The 22,623-nt window shown below is 40.0% G+C and overlaps 1 protein-coding gene across 2 annotated transcripts in view; it reads left to right on the forward strand.

The window, feature by feature from the left end:
- The window catches only part of dapk1 (death-associated protein kinase 1), a 196,848-nt gene that overhangs the window by 56,588 nt on the left and 117,637 nt on the right, over positions 1-22,623 (forward strand). The window lies entirely within an intron of this gene.

Below are 22,623 nucleotides of genomic sequence, written 5' to 3' on the forward strand. Positions count from 1 at the left end.
AGAGAGCCCGTGCAAGAGCAAGAAAGCAAGCGCGAGTGAGAGCAACCACGAGAGAGAGAGAGCGCAAGAGTGAGAAAGCAAGCGTGAGAGAGAGCGAGAGAGAGAGAGCGCGACCGAGAGAGAGAGTGCGAGAAAGGAGAGAGAGAGATAGATCCAAAAAAAGTCAGAGTGACAGATTGGAATGAAATGATTAACTTGCTGTATGAGAAGTGCTTGGCTCTGGTCTTGCACTCACTGGAGTTTAGAATAATGGGGGGTTGGGTGGAATCTCACTGAAGTCTGCATGCAGAATATATAGACAGAGTGAACTTGGAGAGAATACTTCCAATAGTTGGAGAGTCTTGGACTGAAGGGCACAGACTCAGAATAGACTGGTGTTCCCTGAGAACAGAGATGAAAAGGAATTTCTTCAGCTAGAGGGCGGTGAATCTGAGGAATCCATTGCCACAGACTGCTACTGGGTATATTTAAACTGGAAGTTGATAGGTTCTTGATTCATAAGTGGGTCAAAGGGAAAGGCAGGAAAACGGGGTTGAGGGAAAATAAATCAGCCATGATTGAATTGTGGAGCAGTCTCAATGGGCTGAACGACCAAATTCTGCTCCTATGTCTTATTGTCTCAAATCTTAGTCAAATTCTTCAAGCCTTTGCTCAAAAATAAAGCCAAAAGCAAAATGAATGTGCTGATTTCACAGATTGTTCCAATTCACTATCAATTGAGCTGGACAATTTGGGAAAGTTCCCTGCTTCAGCCATTACATTGGTGATGCCCTGTTAGCCTCAGAATTACCTCGGTGATTTCAGGAAAGGGAATAGAAGCTTTGTGCTCATCACTATCGCTTATCACTGCTCGATGTTAAGTGTGCATGGTATTGGGATGATTATTAAACTGATTTGAAAGCAGGCACTTACAAGGTCATTGTGAAAAGTGGAAGGGAGCCAGCAGTTATTCAACCATAGAAGCAGGGAGGTAAGTGGGGGCAAAATATGGGAACTGAAGTGCTTCTTTAAACGGCTTCACGTAGACTCATTGAAGTATTGTGTTATAGCCTCACGTATATTCTTTATATTTCAGCTTATAACAGCAACTAACATTCTACTTTTTGTACTATAGTAGCAGTCCTTAATTATTTCTACACATCTTAAATACTGTATTTCAAAAGAAAATTAAGGGCTTCTACTGTGGTAGAAAAAGTAGAGAGGTGGAGTAGTTTTAAAATGGTCAGAGTTTGAAAACCGTAGACATTCAGAGGAGCTATGTTTCCTTGTATGCAATTCATTCATAGTTAATATATAACACGTGGCCAAGTGGTTAAGGCATTGGACTAGCTACCTGAAGGTCGTGAGTTCAAGCCCCAGCCGAGGCAACGTGTTCTGTCCTTGAGCAAGGCACTTACTCACACATTGCTCTGCGACGACACTGGTGCCAAGCTGTATAGGTCCTAATGCCCTTCCCTTGGACAACATTGGTGTCATGGAGAGGGGAGACTTGCAGCATGGGCAACTGCTGGTCTTCCATACAACCTTGCCCAGGCCTGCGCCCTGGAGAATGAAGCCTTTCCAGGCGCAGATCCATGGTCTCACAAGACTAACGGATGCCTTTTTTTAAATATATAGGCACGGCAAAGATTTAAAAAGCAAGCTGGTATGTGTGTACAAAGGCACAGGCATTCAAATATATAGAGCCCTTGTGAGGCCACATCTTAAGTAAAGTTATACTTGCACTGGAGGGATTGCAGTGGAGATATACCATATTAGGTATATTAAGAGGAATAGATAGAGTGGACAGCCAGCGCCTCTTCCCCAGGGCACCACTGCTCAATACAAGAGGACATGGCTTTAAGGTAAGGGGTGGGAAGTTCAAGGGGGATATTAGAGGAAGGTTTTTTACTCAGAGAGTGGTTGGTGCGTGGCATGCACTGCCTGAGTCAGTGGTGGAGGCAGATACACTAGTGAAGTTTAAGAGACTACTAGACAGGTATATGGAGGAATTTAAGGTGTGGGGTTATATGGGAGGCAGGGTTTAAGGGTCAGCACAACATTGTGGGCCAAATGGCCTGTACTGTGCTGTACTATTCTATGTTTTATGTTCTATTAGGTCTTGAAATGGCAGGTTTGCAACACAAAGAGGTATTAAGCAGACTGGGCCTATATCTTCCTGAGTAGAGAAGAGCAAAAGGCACTCTTTTTTGAAACATACACACATCTTAGGGACATGACTAGAGTAATGTAGAATTGATACTTCATCTGACAGGTATGTCTAGATTCAATCTTAATGGTACCTTTCAGGACAGAAATGAGGAGAAATTTCCACACCCAAAGGATACTGAATCTTGGAAATTTTCTGCCAAAAAAGAACGTGGAGTCTCAGTCATCGAGTATATTTGAGTGGGAAACTGATTGATAGCACTTTAAATATTAAGGAGTACAGGAATGTGACCCAGTGATGTAAGATCAGCTGTAATCTTACTGAATGGCAAAGCAAGTACTAGGAGCCAAATTACCTTTTGTATTCTTCTGTTCCTTATGTTATTTATACAAGTGAACAAAAACTTCCATTCTTTATCTGTAAAATGAAAAGTATAATAATACATTTTTTAAGTTGCACATTGAAGAGATTATGAGCAAGTTCCCTTAACCATTTAACCCCATCTCCACCATTAATCCCTGTACAAAATAGGAAATCGGTTTCAATATTCTCCTATCTTCCTAACCTTTCCTTCTCTTCCTCTTTACCAGTTAACAATTCCAAAGGGACATAGAAAAGGGTTGCCCAGTGAAAGATTGCAACCATTAGAGGGACATGAACATTTTGAAATGGATATTCATTTAGTGCTCTCTGCCAACCACCATTTACAGATTATACTTCATAAAACTAGTGACAAGGAAAGCGACTGTGTAGAATTAACAACTAATGTAGATTAATCTTAGCCTAAAATAATTATGTACAATGAAGTGTTGCACATGAATTTGGAAACTAATTGAGTTGATAAAACTATATCCATTATAAATCAAAGGACAACCAAAGTTAAGCATAGTTTTGTTTTCAATCTCTTTTTTTTCTTCCTTCATCTGTATTTTAAGAGGCATACAGTTAGTGGAAAGGGAAAATATAGGAGGTTGTGGTCATTTGCCATGCTTAAGAAAGTGAAGCTTTTGTTTAAAGAGTCATTATGAGTAAAGGTGATTAATTTCACCTTCTGTTAACTTTTATTATAGCTGTGCTGGGGGATGGTAGGAACCATTCAGGTTTGGCTGTTATCTAATTTTATGGTGATTGTTGGATAACAGAACTGATGCTGGGTTTTTCTGACTGACTTCCCATGGTGAGGTGTAGAAATGCAGAGTGTTGCACTCACTCATTTGAGTCGGAGAGTTTAATCATTGGGGATTTAGAAAGTTACATCTGAAGAGCTTTGTTTTGTTCTCATGGATTTATTCAGTGTATTCGCTTTGCACAGCACTTCCTTCATTCCCACTTTCTCAAGAACTTTGATTCTCAGCTGGGTTACCTGCCCATCACAAACCAGTGCCTCATGCAGGTGCCTAGTTGTCAATCAACAATTTGCAGAGATCCAACTGAAATGAGGTAATTCAACAAAACCTTCCAGTCTTTGCCTAACTTATTTAGCAAAAGTCATTAAAGGGGGGAGAACCTCCTTCACCTCTGATCATTCATGTCCCCTACACAGATATGGAATGTGGCATGAGTTATTGATGAGAATAACTTTCATGTTATTCCCCAACACTAGAATTAAATTTGTATGATGGCTCTATGAAATCTATGTGAAGATAAATTACAATTTTGTCATCAGAAATGAAGATACAAGGTTTTATTTTGGGCTATATTTGAATAATATTCTGTACTTGCATCTAGTTTTTGGACATGGAGATTCTAAGCTGGTTGAAAGATGATGGAATATGGCTAACAGTGACTGGGAATAAGGCCTCTCTTAAGGTGGAACTAACAAGAAATAAGGAAAGAGACTTTGTTTACATGCAGATTGCATTCATGGAAAATGAATGTTTTAGTCCTCTGTACATAGAAGTTTAAGTGTTTCTGCTCTTGTATTTCATCTGAAGTTATTAATGTAACATCAATATTGGCAGAACAGCATCTTCCAGATTTATGCATGATTATTTTCAGCCAGCCATTGTTTTAACATGACTTTAGTGATTAATTAGTGGGTGTTATATTGAGCAAACTACAGAAAGATAGGTCACTCCTTAAAGAGCCTGGATATTAGTTACAATTTTTCAATGAACAGACCAGTTTTCTCTCCTTTCTATTAAAAGGGAGCGTGGAAATATGTTCAGCTATTTGTGAAATTTGAATAATGGATGCAGCTCCATGTGCAAAGACTTTCTGTTGTAGTATCAGTTATCTTTAACAATAATCTTGGATATGGGTTCAGAATTATAAACTTAATGTGTTTGCCAATTGTTTCATTGGTTGTAACATTTGTCAAATGCATTTTCCTTCTGCGCCAAAGAAGTACAGTGGATTCCGGCTAACTGGGACACATTAGGCCCATTATGTTTTGGTCCATTTAAAGCAGTTGCCCCAATTAGCTGAAGTTTCATGGTAATAATTTTTAAAAACAGACATACTACTATTTATCTGAGTAACAAATTACATAGTTAAATGAAGTACAGAACAAATTAGAGCACTGCCAACACTATTACAGTGCTATAGAACTGTGTGATTGTGGTAAACCATGTATATATGTTGTAACTCGGTTACCTGTCCGGACACACCCCTCTGCTGACTGCCCCTGTGGCTCCTCCCACAGAGTCCTGTATAAAGGTGTTCGCCTTGCCCCTCCCCCTCAGTCCAGGGGCAGACACTCACTGTGGAGGTCGTATTGTACAGCGAATAAAAGCCTTTCCGTATTTTACCAAAATTGAAGCACCTTCAATTACTCCAAAAGACTGAGGTTTGGTAAAATACTGAAAGGCTTTTATTCGCTGTACAATACGACCTCCACAGTGAGTGTCTGCCCCCGGACTGAGGGGGAGGGGCAAGGCGAACACCTTTATACAGGACTCTGTAGGAGGAGCCACAGGGGCAGTCAGCAGAGGGGTGTGTCCGGACAGGTAACCGAGTTACAACATATATACATGGTTTACCACAGTGATAATTCATAATATTTATTTATGGAGGAATTAGTCTAGTGTACACTGCCATGATCTCTTGATTGACTGTAAAGGAACAAAATCATTGCACATAATGGACTGCCCTCATTCAATGCTTTCAACGATTGCATCCGTCTAATCTTAATTGTCATTGCAAGGTGATTGACAATAACTTCAAGTTAGGTCCTAACTTGTTGAAGTGGTGAAATTGTTTTATTTTCACTCCTGGCTGGTTCTGGCATCTGCGAGCCTGTATAGTTGAAACTGCAATGAGCAAGGCAGCACTGCGTTGTCTTGCAGCTTATTTCTCACCAACTATCTGTGACAGAAATCGTCGCCTTTTGAACACAAACACACATAACTGATTTACAATTTACAATGGCCAATTAACCGACCCGCTGGTAGGGCTTTGGACTGTGGGAGGAAGCTGGAACACCAGGAGGAAACCCACATGGTCTTGGGAGAACATGCATACTCCGTACAGGAAATGAGCCTGGGTCACAGGTACTGTAAAGCGTTGTGCTAACCACTACGCTACCACACAGCCCCCATTAACTTTAGGCGATTGGATTAATTTGTGGGAAGAAAATGAGCAGTACAGGGTTTTGAGTCATTCTAATTGAATGAAGAATTGAAATTCACCATCATCACTGAATTCAGTAATAAATAAACCCCAACTTTGTTACCTAGCAATTTCCCCATAAGTAGTTACAGCAGGGTAGTTGAGTTATGCACAGGACTTCCTGAGATTTGACTATATATAAAATTATTTTACACTTTCGGTTTTTTTTCTGCTCCCAGTTTATCTAGATGGCATAGTCAATGACCTTTTTTTTCTTGAATGCTGAACTAGCTGCTTAAGAAACTAATGGCCTTCAACATCCAATTGATTTGCATACTGTTAACCCAAAGTATTTATTCAGAATACAATTTGACCTTGGAGAGGTAGCTTTGTAAGATACTGGAGAAATCATAATTGTTCTTTATATAATGCTATTTTAAGTTGAGGTGATGATATTGAACATTCAGAATAATTAGGAAAATCACTTGCACAAGCAGTGCAGTGTTCCTCTGATGCATACTCACTGGGTGGAAAATTTCTACTTGGAAGCTAGTTTGAACAGATATTGTCATAAAATGTACCCTGTGGTGTTCACTGATGCATGATTTAGGATAGTCTTCAACAAATTAAACTTGACTACAGTCAGCTAGATAAAAGCTAAACAATAGCAGAATTAAACATGTTGACTGGCTGCAATGCTTGATAAGCAGTCCTGTACATTTGTAACAAATCTGATAGATCTGCAAGCTCAAAAGAACATCTAAAAATCCCTGAAGCAGTTGTGCTACTTTCATTCCCCCCCTCCTCCAGTGTGATAGAGCACCAGGAGTTTTGTGATAATACACCAGATGTATTTATTCAGTTATGAATTATTTTAAACCAAATTAACAATGGTTTATACCCATTGGCATTAATTATTGTAGATTTTATTTTGCTGCAGAAAATGGAAGCTCCTTTGATCTCTCTGTAATCTCTGTTAAATCATCTGCAAACGTTTGTAGTTCCTGGAGTATAGTTGAATCTGATATACAATTCCAAGATAGCCTCAGCACCCAGGATTTAAGAAGGACAAAAAAAGACAGTATTAAGAACATTTTTTTTCTCTCTTGCCAATTGCTCCTGTTGACTGTTTGATTCCAACAATCCACAGCCATCTTGTACATTATATTGTGTATTCATGTTCTGAAATGTAAGTTATCAGCAGGCTGTTGAGCAATTGGGTGAAAGTGAACCACAATAAAATATATGATAAGCTTTAATGGTGCAGTATGTGTTCATTTTGTCCATCACGCCAATGTCGTGTGACAAAAAACTGAGGAATAATCCAGTCTTGGGCCTGTTGTCTTGCATATTCTATCAGATAATCCTCCAATTTTTTTTTTGGGTGATTTCTTAAGTTGATTACTTTGAGCTTCAGCCAAGCAGAGGAAACATTGGTAACAGTTTATCAAGATGCAACATTAACCTATTGATAGTTCAAGGCACTGCGTCTTTACTTTAATATTAGACATTTGCTCTTCTTTTCCAAGTAAACATTGCTACAAACCAAGCAACGCATGCTACCTGGCCTGCAGAGTTCCTCCAGCATTGTGTGGGTGTTGCTTGGATTTCCAGCATCTGTAGATTTTTTGGTCATTGTTATAAACCATACTATTTTGGAATCTATATTTTCAACAGAATTCGTTTTGCTTTTCTGATGTAGCCTAAAATTTTCAGATTATGAATTTGCCATATGAAACAGTGATGTAGTTTTGTCAGAATTAATGGGAAGTGAGTGGGACATCATACTTCATTTGATTCAAGGCTCCTTATTAAAATGATGTGAGTATTTTTGAGGGTTAATATTATCACAAGGGAATGATACTGCACTGGTAACACCTCCCTAGGCATTTTGTCCCATATTAATTTTAAAATGTATGACTTATTTTCCAAGATGTCTTGGGCCCAGTTCTTTCTGCTGCAGGCAGCAATGGATTTTTGAATGTTGCGACTCTCCTGACAAAGTAGGTTACTATAGGGCCTGAGGCAAGGCCTGCAGCTTGTTATCTCTCCTCCGTGCAGCTGCATTTTACAATTTTAATAACTGCATTTGTTAAAATTTCTTTCGGTTATGCTTAAGGATCAGTGTAAGCATACCTTCAATACTTATAATTTAATTTTTTTTCAGTCAGGTGTATTATCACTGATCTATGTGGTGAAATTTGTCATTTTGTGGCAGCGGTGCATAAAATAAGTTACAATAAAAAATATAAAAATAATAAATATGTAGTGCAGAAAGAGCAAAAAGGGAGGACAAGGTATTCATGGATTGCTCAGAAATCTGATGGCGGAGGGGAAGGAGCTGTTCCTAAAATTTTGAGTATGTGTCTTCAGGCTGCTGTATCTCCTCCCTGGTGGTAGCACTGAGAAGAGGACTTGACCTAGATTGTGAGGGTGCTTAATGATGCTGCATTCTTGAGGCATCGTCAATTGAAGGTGTTCTCGGCGGTGGGGAGGCTAGTGTCCATGATGGGGCTGGATATACTTTCAATGCTCTGCTTTGCCCGATCCTGTACATCGGAGCCTCCAACCAGTGAATGTTCTCCACAGGACTTCTGTAAAAAACTTGCTAGAGTCTTTGATGACAATCCAAATCTCTCAGACTCCTAAAGAAATACAGCCACTGCATGCCACCTTCATATGTTGGCACCCAGGAACTTGAAGCTGCTGCAGTTCCCACCACTGACTCCTCATTGAGAACTGGTGTGAGTTCCCTTGACTTCCCCTTCCTGAAGTCCACAGTCAATTCCTTGGTTTTACTGATGTTGAGTGCAAGATTGTTGTTGCGACATCACTCTATCAGATGATCTATCTCACTTCTCTAGGCCTCCTCTCACTATCTGAAATTCTACCACCAGCAGTTGTGTTGTCAGCAATATCATAGATGGCATTTGAGCTGTGCCTAGCCACACAGTCATGAGTGTAGAGACAGTGGAGCAGTAGGATAACTGTGCACCTGTGTTGTCAGTACAAGGGGAATTGAGTATAGGAGCAAAGAGGTCGTTTTGCAGCTGTACAGGGCCCTGGTGAGACCACACCTGGAGTATTGTGTGCGGTTTTGTTCTCCAAATTTGAGGAGGGACATACTTACTATTGAGGGAGTGCAGCGTAGGTTCACAAGGTTAATTCCCGGGATGGTGGGACTGTCATATGTTGAAAGATTGGAGCAACTGGGCTTGTATACACTGGAATTTAGAAGGATGAGAGGGGATCTGATTGAAACATATGAGATTATTAAGGGATTGGACATATTGGAGGCAGGAAGCATGTTCCCGCTGATGGGTGAGTCCAGAACCAGAGGCCATAGTTTAAGAATAAGGGGTAGGCCATTTAGAACAGAGTTGAGGAAAAACTTTTTCACCCAGAGAGTGGTGGATATGTGGAATGCTCTGCCCCAGAAGGCTGTGGAGGCCAAGTCTCTGGATGCTTTCAAGAAAGAGATGGATAGAGCTCTTAAAGATAGCGGAATCAAAGGTTATGAGGATGAGGCAGGAACTGGATACTGATTGTGGATGATCAGCCATGATCACAGTGAACGGCAGTGCTGGTTCAAAGGGCCGAATGGCCTACTCCTGCACCTATTGTCTATTGTCATTGAGGAGGAGATCTTATTCTGTATCCCAATGAGGAAGTCAACAATCCAGTTGCAGACGGAGGTACAGAGAACCAGGTTTTGAAGTGTGTTGATAAAGGTTGATGGTGGTGAATGCTGAGCTGTAATCAATAACAACAGCCTGTTGTCCAGCTGGTCCGAGACTGAGTGGAAAGCCACTAAAGTTTTGATTTGGCTGAAGGTGGTGACAAATCGATGTATAGGAGGGAGATTGAAAATCTGATTGAACGGTGTTGCAACAGCAACCTCTTGCTCAATGTCAGGAAAACCAAAGAGCTGATTATTGACCGTAGGAGGGGGGGAAATGGAGGGCCATGAGCTAGTCCTCATTGGATCAGGGGTGGAGAGGGTCAGTAACTTTAAATTCTTTGGCATTGTTGTTTTGGAGAATCTTTCCTGGGACCATCACATGTGCCATTACAGAGAAGGCACAGCAATGCCTCTACTTCCTTAAAAGTTTGCACATATTTGGCATGTCGTCTACACGTTTAACAAACTTCTTTAGATGCACAGTGGTTGACCAGTTGCATCGTGGTCTGGTATGGAAACACCAATGCACAGGCATGAGAAAGCCTACAAATAGTAATGGATACCACCCAGACTATCGTGGGAAATGCTCTCTCCACCATAAAGCACATCTACAAGGAGTGCTGCCGCTGGAATCAGAATCAGGTTTATTATCACCAGCATGTGTCGTGAAATTTGTTAACTCAGCAGCAGTAGCAGCAGTTCAATGCAATACATAATATCGAAGAGGAAAAAATAAATAAGTAAATCAATTATGGTATACATATATTGAATAGATTTAAAATCATGCAAAAAACAGAAATAATATATATTTAAAAAGTGAGGTTGTTCAAGGATTCAATGTCCATTTAGGAATCGGATGGCAGAGGGGAAGAAGCTATTCCTGAATCACTGAGCGTGTGCCTTCAGGCTTCTGTACCTCCTACCTGATGGTAACAGTGAGAAAAGGGCATGCCCTGGGTGCTGGAGGTCCTTAATAATGGACGCTGCCTTTCTGAGACACCACTCCTTGAAAATGTTCTGGGTACTTTGTAGGCTAGTACCCAAGATGGAGCCCACTAAATTTACAACCCTCTGCAGCTTCTTTCGGTCCTGTGCAGTAGCAGCACCGCCCCCCCATACCTGTCTGTGATGCAACCTGTCAGAATGCTCTCCATGGTACATCTATAGAAGTTTTTGAGTGTATTTGTTGACATACCAAATCTCTTCAAACTACTCATGAAATATAGTCGCTGTCTTGCCTTCTTTATAACTACATCAATGTGTTGGAACCAGGTTAGGTCCTCAGAGATCTTGACACCCAGGATCTTGAAACTGCTCACTCCTGTCCATCGTCACAGACCCCACCTTCAAAGCCATGCTGTCCTCCAGCTGCTGCCATTGGGATGAAGGTTCAGAAGCCTTGGGTCTACACCACCAGGTTCAGGAATCGTTGTTGCCCTTTAATCATTAGACTCCTGAACCAGTGTAGATAACTTGACTCGCCTCAACACTGAACTGATTCCACAATCCATGCACTCGTTTTCAAGGACTGTATAGCTCATATTCTCAGTATTATTGATTGATTCATAGATTTTGTATTTGCACAATTTGTCTTTTGCAAATTGGTTGTTTGTCAGTTTTTTTTTCCTTTTTTATTGATTGTACTATATTTCTTCTGTGAATGGCTGCAACAGGTGAATCTCACATACATTGTATATATGGCGACACACACGCACACTTTGATGATAAATTTACCTTGAATTTTAGATTGCTTCCACTGTAGACCTATTGAGGCAATCGACAAATTGCTGCAGGTCCTGGAATTTAATTATCTGTGGACAAATGTTACATTAAAACATAATTTATAAAATAAAATGCAATTAAGCTAAGTATTCAAACTCATTAATGATTTCCTGCTAATTGGAAACCAGTGACAGTTGCACAAGGATTATTTTTCAAAGTCAAAGTTGGGTGAAGTCAAGGTCCTTGTGTTTATTTTGTGGCCTTGTAAATTTGCATGTTTGCATATTTATTGATTTCCATGCAGCCACTTAACATTTGCATGTAAACAGTGCAAAGGTTGTCTATGCAATAAAACCATGAAAGCAAAATGGCAGTAAATTAATATTGTAAAGCAAAAAAAAATGCTGCAAGTATGAAGTATTTTAAGGTTTTTTTTTCCAGATTTCCAGCATGTCTTTTTAGGATTTTTTTTTTATTTTTGCTATTTATTTTTCAATTCCTGTCAGGCACAGATTTTTGGGAAATTATTGATGGAACATGTTTTTTGAAATACCGTTTTAAATTTAAAACAACAGGCCCAATGTCTGTAGGCATGTGCTGTGCTTGATTTACAATTAGTTCCTTTTCAGTAAAAAATCTGTTGATGTTCAGAGTATGCAGCATTGAGTATTCTTATGTGTGTCTATTGACCTTGAATCAGAGAACATGATGTTTCATCAAGGCATTTGCAGAAACAGCACTTGTAGTGTATGGTGGTGGTTGAGCTGCAACAAGGAACTTTCTAATGCCGCCAGCAGATATCCTTTTAACTCAAGGTTTCAAGATAATTTTGCTTGATACTTGCATCTTGCCAACTTTTTAAAGAAATGTGTATGTGGACACTGAGATAATTAACACTTCCTAGATCCTAGAAATATTAGTTTTCTGAATCAACTTGATCAAAACGTTCTTTGTATTTCATAGAACTGTGTAATGAATATTCTATTGTAAGCTCTTTTCAATTTAAGAATAAACATACTCCCACAGTAATAAAGCTTTCAGCCCACAGCAGCTTTTCAGTAGTTTCATGGCAGGCTCTTGTTATTTCAACTTCTCAGCCTGTCAGACCTTGATGTCTACGAGGCGGTAGCTGCACTACAAGCCTCCACTGCACTGAAGTGAAAATTCCTCGTTCCTGAGCTATGTGCACTGCTGGACAGAAGCATCTTGGGCTCGACTTTCATGACAGAGCCTTTGGCCAACAAACATTTTGGCATTCAACTATCTTGACTGCTCATCTATGTTCAAAACAGTGACTTGTATTTGTGCAGCATTTTTTCCACATCTTCTCTGTCATTTGTACTCCAGAATTAATCAGGTAATTTTTAGGTCCTCACGATAGATTTTTTTTGGTTTTATACTAAAAACTGAGAGAGCACATAAAAAAATTTTGAGAAAAGGCCAATCTAATTTAATTTGGTCGTACAAGTTCTTGAATCCAGTCTAATTTTATATAAACTGCACAGTTGATGGATACATTTCATTGTTTTTATTCCTTGTTCAATCACTAGCCCATATTCTGTAGTTTCTTTGTACTCTCTAAAGGCCTAATTCAAGGCAGCTTCCTTTCATTTTTTTAATGAAATCTGTTTTAGTCATAGTCATACTTTATTGATCCCGGGGGAAATTGGTTTTCATTACAGTTGCACCATAAATAATAAATAGTAATAGAACCATAAATAGTTAAATAGTAATATGTAAATTATGCCAGTAGATTATGAAATAAGTCCAGGACCAGCCTATTGGCTCAGGGTGTCTGACCCTCCAAGGGAGGAGTTGTAAAGTTTGATGGCCACAGGCAGGAATGACTTCCTATGACGCTCTGTGCTGCATCTCGGTGGAATGAGTCTCTGGCTGAATGTACTCCTGTGCCCACCCAGTACATTATGTAGTGGATGGGAAACATTGACCAAGATGGCATGTAAATTAGACAGCATCCTCTTTTCAGACACCACCGTGAGAGAGTCCAGTTCCATCCCCACAACATCACTGGCCTTACGAATGAGTTTGTTGACTCTGTTGGTGTCTGCTACCCTCAGCCTGCTGCCCCAGCACACAACAGCAAACATGATAGCACTGGCCACCACAGACTCGTAGAACATCCTCAGCATCGTCCGGCGGATGTTAAAGGACCTCAGTCTCCTTAGGAAATAGAGACGGCTCTGACCCTTTGTAGAGCCTCGGTGTTCTTTGACAGTCCAGTTTATTGTCAATTCTTATCCCCAGGTATTTGTAATCCTCCACCATGTCCACACTGACCCCCTGGATGGAAACAGGGGTCACCAGTACCTTAGCTGTCCTCAGGTCTACCACCAGAAATTGAGCAGAAATTGAGATATGCGAATGATAAATTCCATCTGGAGAGATCTTTATGACTGCAATCCTTAGTTCATTGCTACTTGCAGACACATAACTGCTGAACAACCCAGTTCATATTTGCAACATCCTTATTCGTTCTTCACCTTAAGACTGTGCATTTGGTCAGGTACATGAATACAGGACTCTGGTTTAATGTTAATCAGCACTTTGATTCTGAAATTAGTATAAGCTTCTGATTTCACCAAGCCCTAATCCCACTGCCCGCTCATACTATTAAATGTTAGGAGAATATTGGAGGTAATCCCTCCTGTCTGCTCCTATCTTGGGACCCTGCTCCTCTTGCCAACATCTGGATGTTGCTCACTTCCGCAAAAGAGATTAGGATCCAGCTGCTGCTTCATTGAGTAGCTGGAGGGAAATGCAGGACTTGAAGCTGTGAGATGAAAGATGCCTTGCAGCCAGGGATTGTCCTTGTAACATAGTGTGGTATGGACACCCATTGAATGCAGGTGGCCAACCAAAATTATTTAAGTGAAGAATTTTAAGCAACTTTTTGGTTTGATGCAGAGTGTATAGATATACTTTTGATGTGTAACTAATAGTCTAGTTTTACTACTTTGAAGCATTTGGGCTGTCTCCATTAATTTACTTTCAATTAGAACAATTGAATTGTAAAAATAGTTTAAAATAAGCAGCAGTGCAAAGTTTGAAATATTCATGTGAAAGCTAGGCCAAAAAGGCACCAGTCATCTGCAGTTGTGAATCAGTAGATATATTGAAAAAATATGAACTGGAACTTGCATGTTTTTTCACAAGAATAATCCAAAATCTAGTGTATGCTGTTGGAAATTACAAAAATAAAGCTGTAGTTTCAGATCTAGTCTTATTTGCTCATTGTAATATTGTCTCAAACTACAAAGTTCAGTTCATGTAACAGAATCAGAATCAGGTTTAATATCACTGGCATATGTTGTGAAATTTGTTAACAGCAGCAGCTGTACAATGCAATACATAATATAGAAAAAAATAAATGAATTACAGTAAGTATATATGTATATCAAATAGTTAAAATTAAAAAGAGTGCAAAAATATAAATAAGAAAAGAAAGTGAGGTAGTGTTCATGGGTTCAATGTCCGTTTAGGAATCATATGGCAGAGCGGAAGAAGCTGTTCCTGAATCACTGAGAATGTGCCTTCAGCCTTCCTGATGGTAACAATAAGAAGAGGGCATGTCCTGTGGGATGGGATCCTTAATACTAAAACATGCCTGACAATTTCCCCCACCTCTCCCTTCTGCCCCCCGCAATATTGGAGCAATTGGATTTTTGATTTTCTTTGTCTACACTGTTTTCCTTTTTATAATACGATGAATTGACAAGATGAATCTTTTATTAATCAGTCATGTGGATGAAAAACAAGTTCTCAGATTTCAGACTTTAGCAATGTAAAGAGACAGTACACTGTACACTGTTACCCCTAACAGTGTGGATGAGTAAAGGGATCTTGGGGTCCAAGTTCATAGCTCCCTGAAAGTGACTACACAGGCTGACAGGGTGGTTAAGAAGGCATATGGCATTCTTGCCTTTATTAGTCGAGGCATTGAGTTCAAAATTCAGGAAGTTATGTTTCAGTTTTATAAAATTCTAGCCGGCATCTGGAGTATTGCATACGATTCTGGTTGCCCCGGTGCAGGGTGTCGAGGCTTTGGAGAGGGTGCAGAAGAGGTTTACCATGATGCTGCATCGATTAGAGAGCATGCAAAGTCGGACAAACTTGGGTTGTTTTCTCCGGAGCAGTAGAGGCTGAGGGGAGATCTGATAGAGGTTGATAAGATTCTGAAAGGCGCAGATAGAGTACACAAACTGTGTTGCTCGTTGCACATTGGAAATGTCTAATATCAGAGGCATGCAGTTAAGATGCGAGGGGGTAATTTCAAAGGAGATGTGAGGGCTAAGTTTTGCATTACAGAGTGGTGGGTGACTGGAATGTGCTGCCTGGGGTGGTGGTGAAATAGATACATTAGAGACTTTGAAGAGACATTTGCATAGGCTAGTGAATGTAAGGAAAATGGAAGGATGTGACATTGTGTAGGCACTGTGTTGCTGCAGAACAACAAATATCACGACATATGTTGGTGATATTAAACCTGATTCTGATTCATAAGGAGTTAGTTTAGTTGGCTATTTGATTACTAATTTAATGATTTCAGGACAACTTTGTGGGTCAAAGGGCCTTTTCTTGTGTACTGTTCTATGTTTCTTTGAAGATATGGTTACAGGGTAACCTCTGAGCAAAGGATAATTTAATTGTATCAATCACATCATTCATAGGACCATACAACCTAGGCATAAATTGGGCTGTTCGGCCCAAAAATGGCCTGGTCTGCCATTAGATCATAGCTGCTTTATTTTCCCTTTCAACCCCTTTCTTCTCCCTGTAATCTTTGATGCCTAATGAAGACCCATCAATGACCATTTTAAGTATACTCATCAAATGGTCTCCACAGCCATCTGTAGCAATGAATTCCACAGATTCATCTTGAATAATTCATGGAAGTTTTTTTTGTGTAGGTTTCTTTTTCCATTTAAAACAATTACAGATCAAAAGGGATAATGTAATTTTCAAGAGGGAATGAAGAGTTTTTTTTCAATTAACTGTACAGGATGGATTAAGTTTCAGACAGCTGAGTTCTCAAAGGCATTTACCTTTGAGAGTGCCCACTGTTTTTAAATAACGTTGATGGTAGTTATTACTTTATTCGCTGTGAGACTCTGTGGAATAGCTGAGCTGTAAAAACTATCAATGATAAAATTTCAAATCATAGTTGTTGCTGAATTTGTTGAGTTCAGCTAGGACACCATGGCAACCAGCTTCCTTGAGTTCAGAGGCTGATATTTCAGCCAGGGCTGCCAGTGCTGACACACTTGCGTTTGATACATATGTACAGATGTCTTTTGAGGACTGTAGGCAGCAGAACGTACTAGCTATGGAAGTATAAGCCAGGAATTTTTTAAAAATTTATTCCAGTTTCAGAGTTTCTAGACCAGTTCAGAGGAGACAATGTAGTCAACGCAACCAGTTGATTCACACTGAGGCCAGTCTGAGTAAGCAGAACTTGTTTCAAATTTCTAAGTAAATTTATGGTCAAAGTACACATATGTCACCATATACAACCTGGAGATTCATTTTCTTTTGGGCATACTCAATAAATCTATAGAATAATAACTATAACAGAATCGATGAAAGACCGCACAACTAGGGTGTTCAACCAGAAGACAAAATCAGTGCAAATGCAAAAAGAGGTAATAATGATAAATAAATAAGCAATAAATATTGAGAACAAGAGATAAAGAGTCTTTGCAAGTAAAGTTATCCCCTTTGTTCAAGAGCCTGATGGTTGAGGGGTAATAACCGTTCCTGAATCAGGTGGTGTGAGTCCTGAGGCTCCTGTACTACCATCCTGATAGCAGCAGTGAGAAGAGAGCATGACTTGGGTGTGGGGGTCCCTGATGACGGATGCTGCTTTTCTGCAACAGTGTTGCACGTTGATGTGCTCAATGGTGGGGAGGGCTTTACCCGTGACAGACGGGGCTGTATCCATTACTTTTTGTAGGATTTTTCATGTAAGGGCATTTGTATTTCTACACCAGGCAGTGATGCAGCCAGTTAATATACTCTCCACTATAGTGTAGGGAGCCTCTGTACATCCTCCCCATGGAATGCATGGGTCTTCTCTGGGTGCTGCTGCTTCCTCCCACAGTCCAACGATGTTCCAGGTAGGTTCATTGGTCCTTGGAAGTTGCCCCACCATTAAATCAGGGTTAAATCACCATTAAATAGGGTTAAATCAGGGTTGTTGGGGCAGCATGGCTCAAAGGGCCAGAAGGGCCTGTTACGTGCTGTATCTCTAAATAAATAAATAAGAACATTAAGTTACTATAAAAGTGTAGCTTTGTAGCAAATAATGACCTAGTTTTTAAAATTAAAAATCGTTTCACTAGATTGAAGTATCACTGCAGCTTTAATTTACTGAGCATATCACCACCTTATACCCAGTCATGCTTTGAGCTATAAATTGTGTTGCCCTTTAGTCCTGTGCCCAGGAGATTTCAAATTCTCATAGCCTTTATTTTTGCCCAGTTAGCAGTACTCGTTACGCTGTTAGTGTGGCTAATTCCTTAATTAGCTGTCCTGGTGCAGAATCCCAACAATTTAGCTGGAAGATGCAAAAGGATTCTTTAAGTAGGTAAGGCACATTGAAAAGAAAGCTGGAGGAGTTATGAAAGGCCAGGAATTTGTTAGAATAGGAGAAGCGAGCAGTTGTAATGGCGTTTGTCTAGTTCAGACTCCATGAGACTGCAAGGCAAAATCATGTTCTTTTTACTGGTGCACTGAACTGCAGGCTGTCACAATTATTATATCAATGTCACTGTCGAGATGGGGAATAGCACTCTATGCTATAAAGTTATGGTGCTAGTTCATAGATATCACCAAATTCATTCTGAAAGGAGTGGGAGTAATGTTAGATTATCGCAATTGAGATTGTAAGCACAAAGCACAATCCAGTGGGGTCAGGTTATAGGAATTTTTATTGACTTTGTGTTTGAATTTAAAATAAAACAGAATTGGTTTTAAAAGTAAATAATTGCCACGAGTGGATGCTACTAAACCTATTGTAAATACTGAAATATTCCTCTTCGTTTCATGTTCTTGTTTGAAAATAGTAGGCCAGAATTAAAGACTTGTAGCATTTTTCAGAGGCTTGTGATACCTGAAAACACATAGTAGCCAGAGAGCTGCTTCCACATGGTGTTCATTTTTAGCTGGAAATACGGCGCAGAGAAACTTAAAGATCCTGCCGTTGCAGGGATGGTTTTGTGAAGTTAGGGGACAGGTTGGGATTTAAGGACAGGGATGAGGGTAAGTTGGAGATCAGGGGCAGTAAATAAGGAATCGGGGCAGGGCTGATGGTCAGAGTCTGGATTGGAGCACTCTGTGGTCAAAGACCAGTGATTGGCTGGGGTCGTGTTGGCAGGCACCGAGGATGAATTCCAGTGATCCCCAAGGTTGGCAGGCCCCAAGGATGAAGGGCTGGTGATCGCCTAGGTCAGAGAGTCCCAGTTTTGGAGATCCATGCAAGTCAAGACCTGGAGTTCAAAGTCCCTTGATTGGTGAGTCCCAGATTCGATACTGGAGGTCAAAGACCGAAGTTGGTGAGTTTGGAAGCTGTGGTCTTGTAAAGTTCTAGATCACCTGTCTTGAAAGCTGTAGATCTAGCCCTCAGTAAGCTGTTCGTCTATGGATTCTGGTTTGGGTATCTCTGGTATGTTCTTGAAGGCACATGCTCATCCATGCAGGTCTTACTGAAGTTGATGACAACTGTGACATACTCATTCAGATCTAACGATGAATCCCTGAATATGGTTCAGTTCAACAATTGAAAGCACTCCCCTGCCTTTCTTGACCATACCTTCAGATGGTCTATAATATCCATTTTCCCTCCCACCCCACCCCCAAATCCCACCAGGGTATGGCTTATGCCTTGCTTTCTAACGTTTTTTTTTACTGCCAATAAGATTTTTGGAGGCATTTATAATATTAAGAGGTTCTGTTTGAAGAGGTTCTAAAAAGGACCTTATCATTTCTTGTTCAGTAGACAGAATTGACCACCGGCAGTATATATTTGCATAGCAGCTGATGACTTTGATCTGATATTAAGTTATAGGGTACAATGTGCACTGCTTATCATAAATATATCAACTACGGTTTGTACTTCCCTTTTTTTGTTGAAGAAGTGTGAAAAGACCGGTTTCTTGGCTATAGTTTTGGTGTTTTTAAAAATGGGTGTCTTTTCACACAGAATGTTTCTGAAATGAGGAAATTGTCCAGACTACCAGAAAATCTGTGAATTTAATGTCTGAGATATAATTATGGTGCACGTATTGATCAAAGCCTTGCTGCTTCCAGTAGTAGGGATTTTTTTTTGTTCAAACTATACTCATAAGGGTCCCTCTGTATGTACCAAAAATTGAAGCTTATATGTTGGTCCCTTCATGAAATTATAATGTCTCCCTATAAAACATTTAAATGCTAATCTTAACCTGAATTTTTAAACCAATCACAAATAATTATGTGCAGGATTACAGGATGACTGTTCTGATTTCAGGATTTTGACAAGTGTTCTAAAATGGCATTCCATAATTCAGTCAGTTTTTCCTCTGAGAAAAGAAGCTCACTGGATAGATTTCCAGCCTGAACCTTTAATTTTACTCAATCGCTCGGGAGTTGCCTTCGTAGAAGGAAAGAATGAAAAGCATGAGCAATGCGTCTTATTTTAAGCATGCAAAAACGGATTCTGATATCTTTAGTCGTGTTAAAAAACACAGGCCATAGTTATCACTGCCTACCCTCCCACTACATGTTGAGTCCTCTTTTCCACCTTGCCAGATTTGTGCCCACTCAGTCAATTAAAATGACAGACTTGTACCTGCCAATGATGTGCCCCAGTGTTACTCAACACAGACTTGCAACCACTAGTATTAAACCCGTTTTATAGTGATAGACCATGCCAACCAGTTGAGGGCATCTGGGTAAAGCAATGATGTGAATTCGATCTTAATTAAAGTCAGAACATTTGACCAGGACGGATGTGACACCTACAGTAAGTGATCTGCCTCTTGGTCCTGAGCCCAAGATTGTGAAAGCCACGGGTACCCAAAGCTGCAACAGGGTGAGCTCCAACAACACTTGAGTACGGGCGGGGTGGGCATACCCAATTGTCCAAGTGTGGTCCAGAGTCTGTATGTTGTGCACAATGAAAGAGTTGGTTGTTGTTTCCGACTGCACACTAGAGAAGTAACACTCTGCTCTACTCTACTTTGAGAGCTTTCCGTGGATATTTCTGTGCCCAGCCATGATTTAAGAGCGGGTTTTCTGATTTTTTTTCTCATTATTTGTAATAGTACATCATTTTGACATCTGAATTAATTTTAATAGTTAAGCATCTCCCCTTAGACAATTTCTCAAATATTTGGTTTCATATCCTTTGTTTTTTTTAATTTTCTGAGTATTGAAACTTTATTTCCTCTTTCTCATTTCCCTTTTGTAGAATGTTTGGGGCCAAACTATCAGGTTGTTTGGGCCTTTTTCTAAACAGGGTCTGGTCAACCCTGCTGAGTGTCTCCAGGCCTCTGGTACGATGCAATTCCCAGCACCTGTTGCACTTTGCTTATGTTTCTTCATTGGATACCTGCAATCACACTGTGAAGACAATGCAGAAGAGATTTGATTACAAACAAGAGAAAATCTGCAGATGTTGGAAATCTGAGCAACACACACAAAATGCTGAAGGAACTCAGCAGGCCAGGCAGCATCTATGGGAAAAAGTACAGTCGAAGGATTTCAGCCCGAAACGTCGACTGCACTTTTTTTTCCATAGGTGCTGCCTGGCCTGCTGAGTTCCTCCAGCATTTTGTGTGTGTGTTGCAAAGATTTGATTACTCTCTGAACGGAGTTCAAATGTATTTTAGGCTTCACGGGTAAGGAATCCCTTCCCTGCGTGCTTTATTGACGAATTGTGGCATGTCATTTGAGGTAAAATAAGCACCCTGTTTTAACAAAATCATTTCAGCACAATCAGAGAAGAGGTGGAAGTAAAGTGAATTAAGTTTGTCCCTTTATGGAAGGGACAGAATAGATTTTTTAAAATTTTTCTTCCTTAATTATACGGTGAATTCTCAGAAGCTTGTTTAATTTGAGCCATTTTGAGATGAGTTGAATTGTTTTAAAAAAACACTTTTTGCACATTTTTATTTGAAGATAGAGCACAGCAACAGGTCCTTCTGGCCTCAAAAGCCCGTGCTGCCCAACTACACCTTTTGACCAATTAACCTACTAACCCTTCATCTTTGGAAGGTGAGGAAATTGGAGCACCTGGAGAAACCCACACAGGTGCGGGGAGAATGTACAGACCCTTGACAGACAGCAGTGAGGAATGAGCCCGGGTTGCTGGCTCTGTAAGAGCGTTACTCTTAACTGCTACACTACTGTGCATGTGATGGTTAAGATGCTACACTCAAATATTCCTGTAGCCTCACTGCTGTCATGTAGGATTTAGTTCAGTGCTCTTCGCTAATTGGGGAAATGTTGAGGTTCAGAAGTAAAATTTTGTAATTTGATGTTCTTTATTGCCACTTATCTTGTAAGATAGGTTTTCCAATCAATCTTTGACTTTAGTGTGTTCTCAATCCCTGGAAGGATGGGCTGGCAACAAACTGCCCTAGGACATCATGATTTGGGTAGAAACATGTTCTATTCACTTCACCACAGTTTGCTCATGACACTTGTACAGTGCAACTCTTGAAAAGGACTTGCTTGTCATCTATTCTACTCTTTTCAAAGATCTGCTTGACCTGATAATTTATAAAGATATTTTTAATTGCTTCAATTTAATTACACACATTTTATTTCAGCTGCTGCACACCACCAGCAATACAGCAATCTTTGCTGGACGATTGAATCAGTTGGATCAATGAGTACCCAGATTTATGCATGTCGCGCACAAGCAATTTAGCATTAATAATAATTTCTATTTTGAAATTGTGGCCAGCTAGAATTTGGACCATACACCATTCACCTTGATAAATCTGATTTTTTTTTTTCCTGACATTAGTCACCAGCACATACTTCCACCATTAACAGAAGAAATTGTAATTTTCTGGATGCAACCAACATCTTAAAACAATTGCACTAGAACTGAGAGTATTTCTGTCTTGCTTAAAGGGTTTGTGGCTTTTTGAAAGAATTTTGGTGTCCTTGTCCTCTACCTGTAGCCTCTCAAACCTCAGTAATATCATTAGTACATGTAGTTAATTGCTAGCTAACAATGTGGCTATAACGGATTGGTATACTGGAATTGGATGACACCCTTCTGGCAGTGTTGCCAGCAAAAAATTAGAATAATGCCAGATATTGTGTGGTCCAGTTCTAAATTGCACCAGATCCTACCTAATCATGATTTTTCAATGAAAACCATCAAATCTATGCTTCTAACATATATTGACTCAATTTTGTTCCATTTTGCAGTGGACCTATTGTGGTGTTAGCGTTAGATGCAAACCCCAAAAAGGACGTAATGTAACTGCTGGGGATTGGTGCTTTGTAT

This window comes from Mobula birostris, chromosome 17 (genome assembly GCF_030028105.1).
Source record: "Mobula birostris isolate sMobBir1 chromosome 17, sMobBir1.hap1, whole genome shotgun sequence".
Lineage (NCBI taxonomy): Eukaryota > Metazoa > Chordata > Chondrichthyes > Myliobatiformes > Myliobatidae > Mobula > Mobula birostris.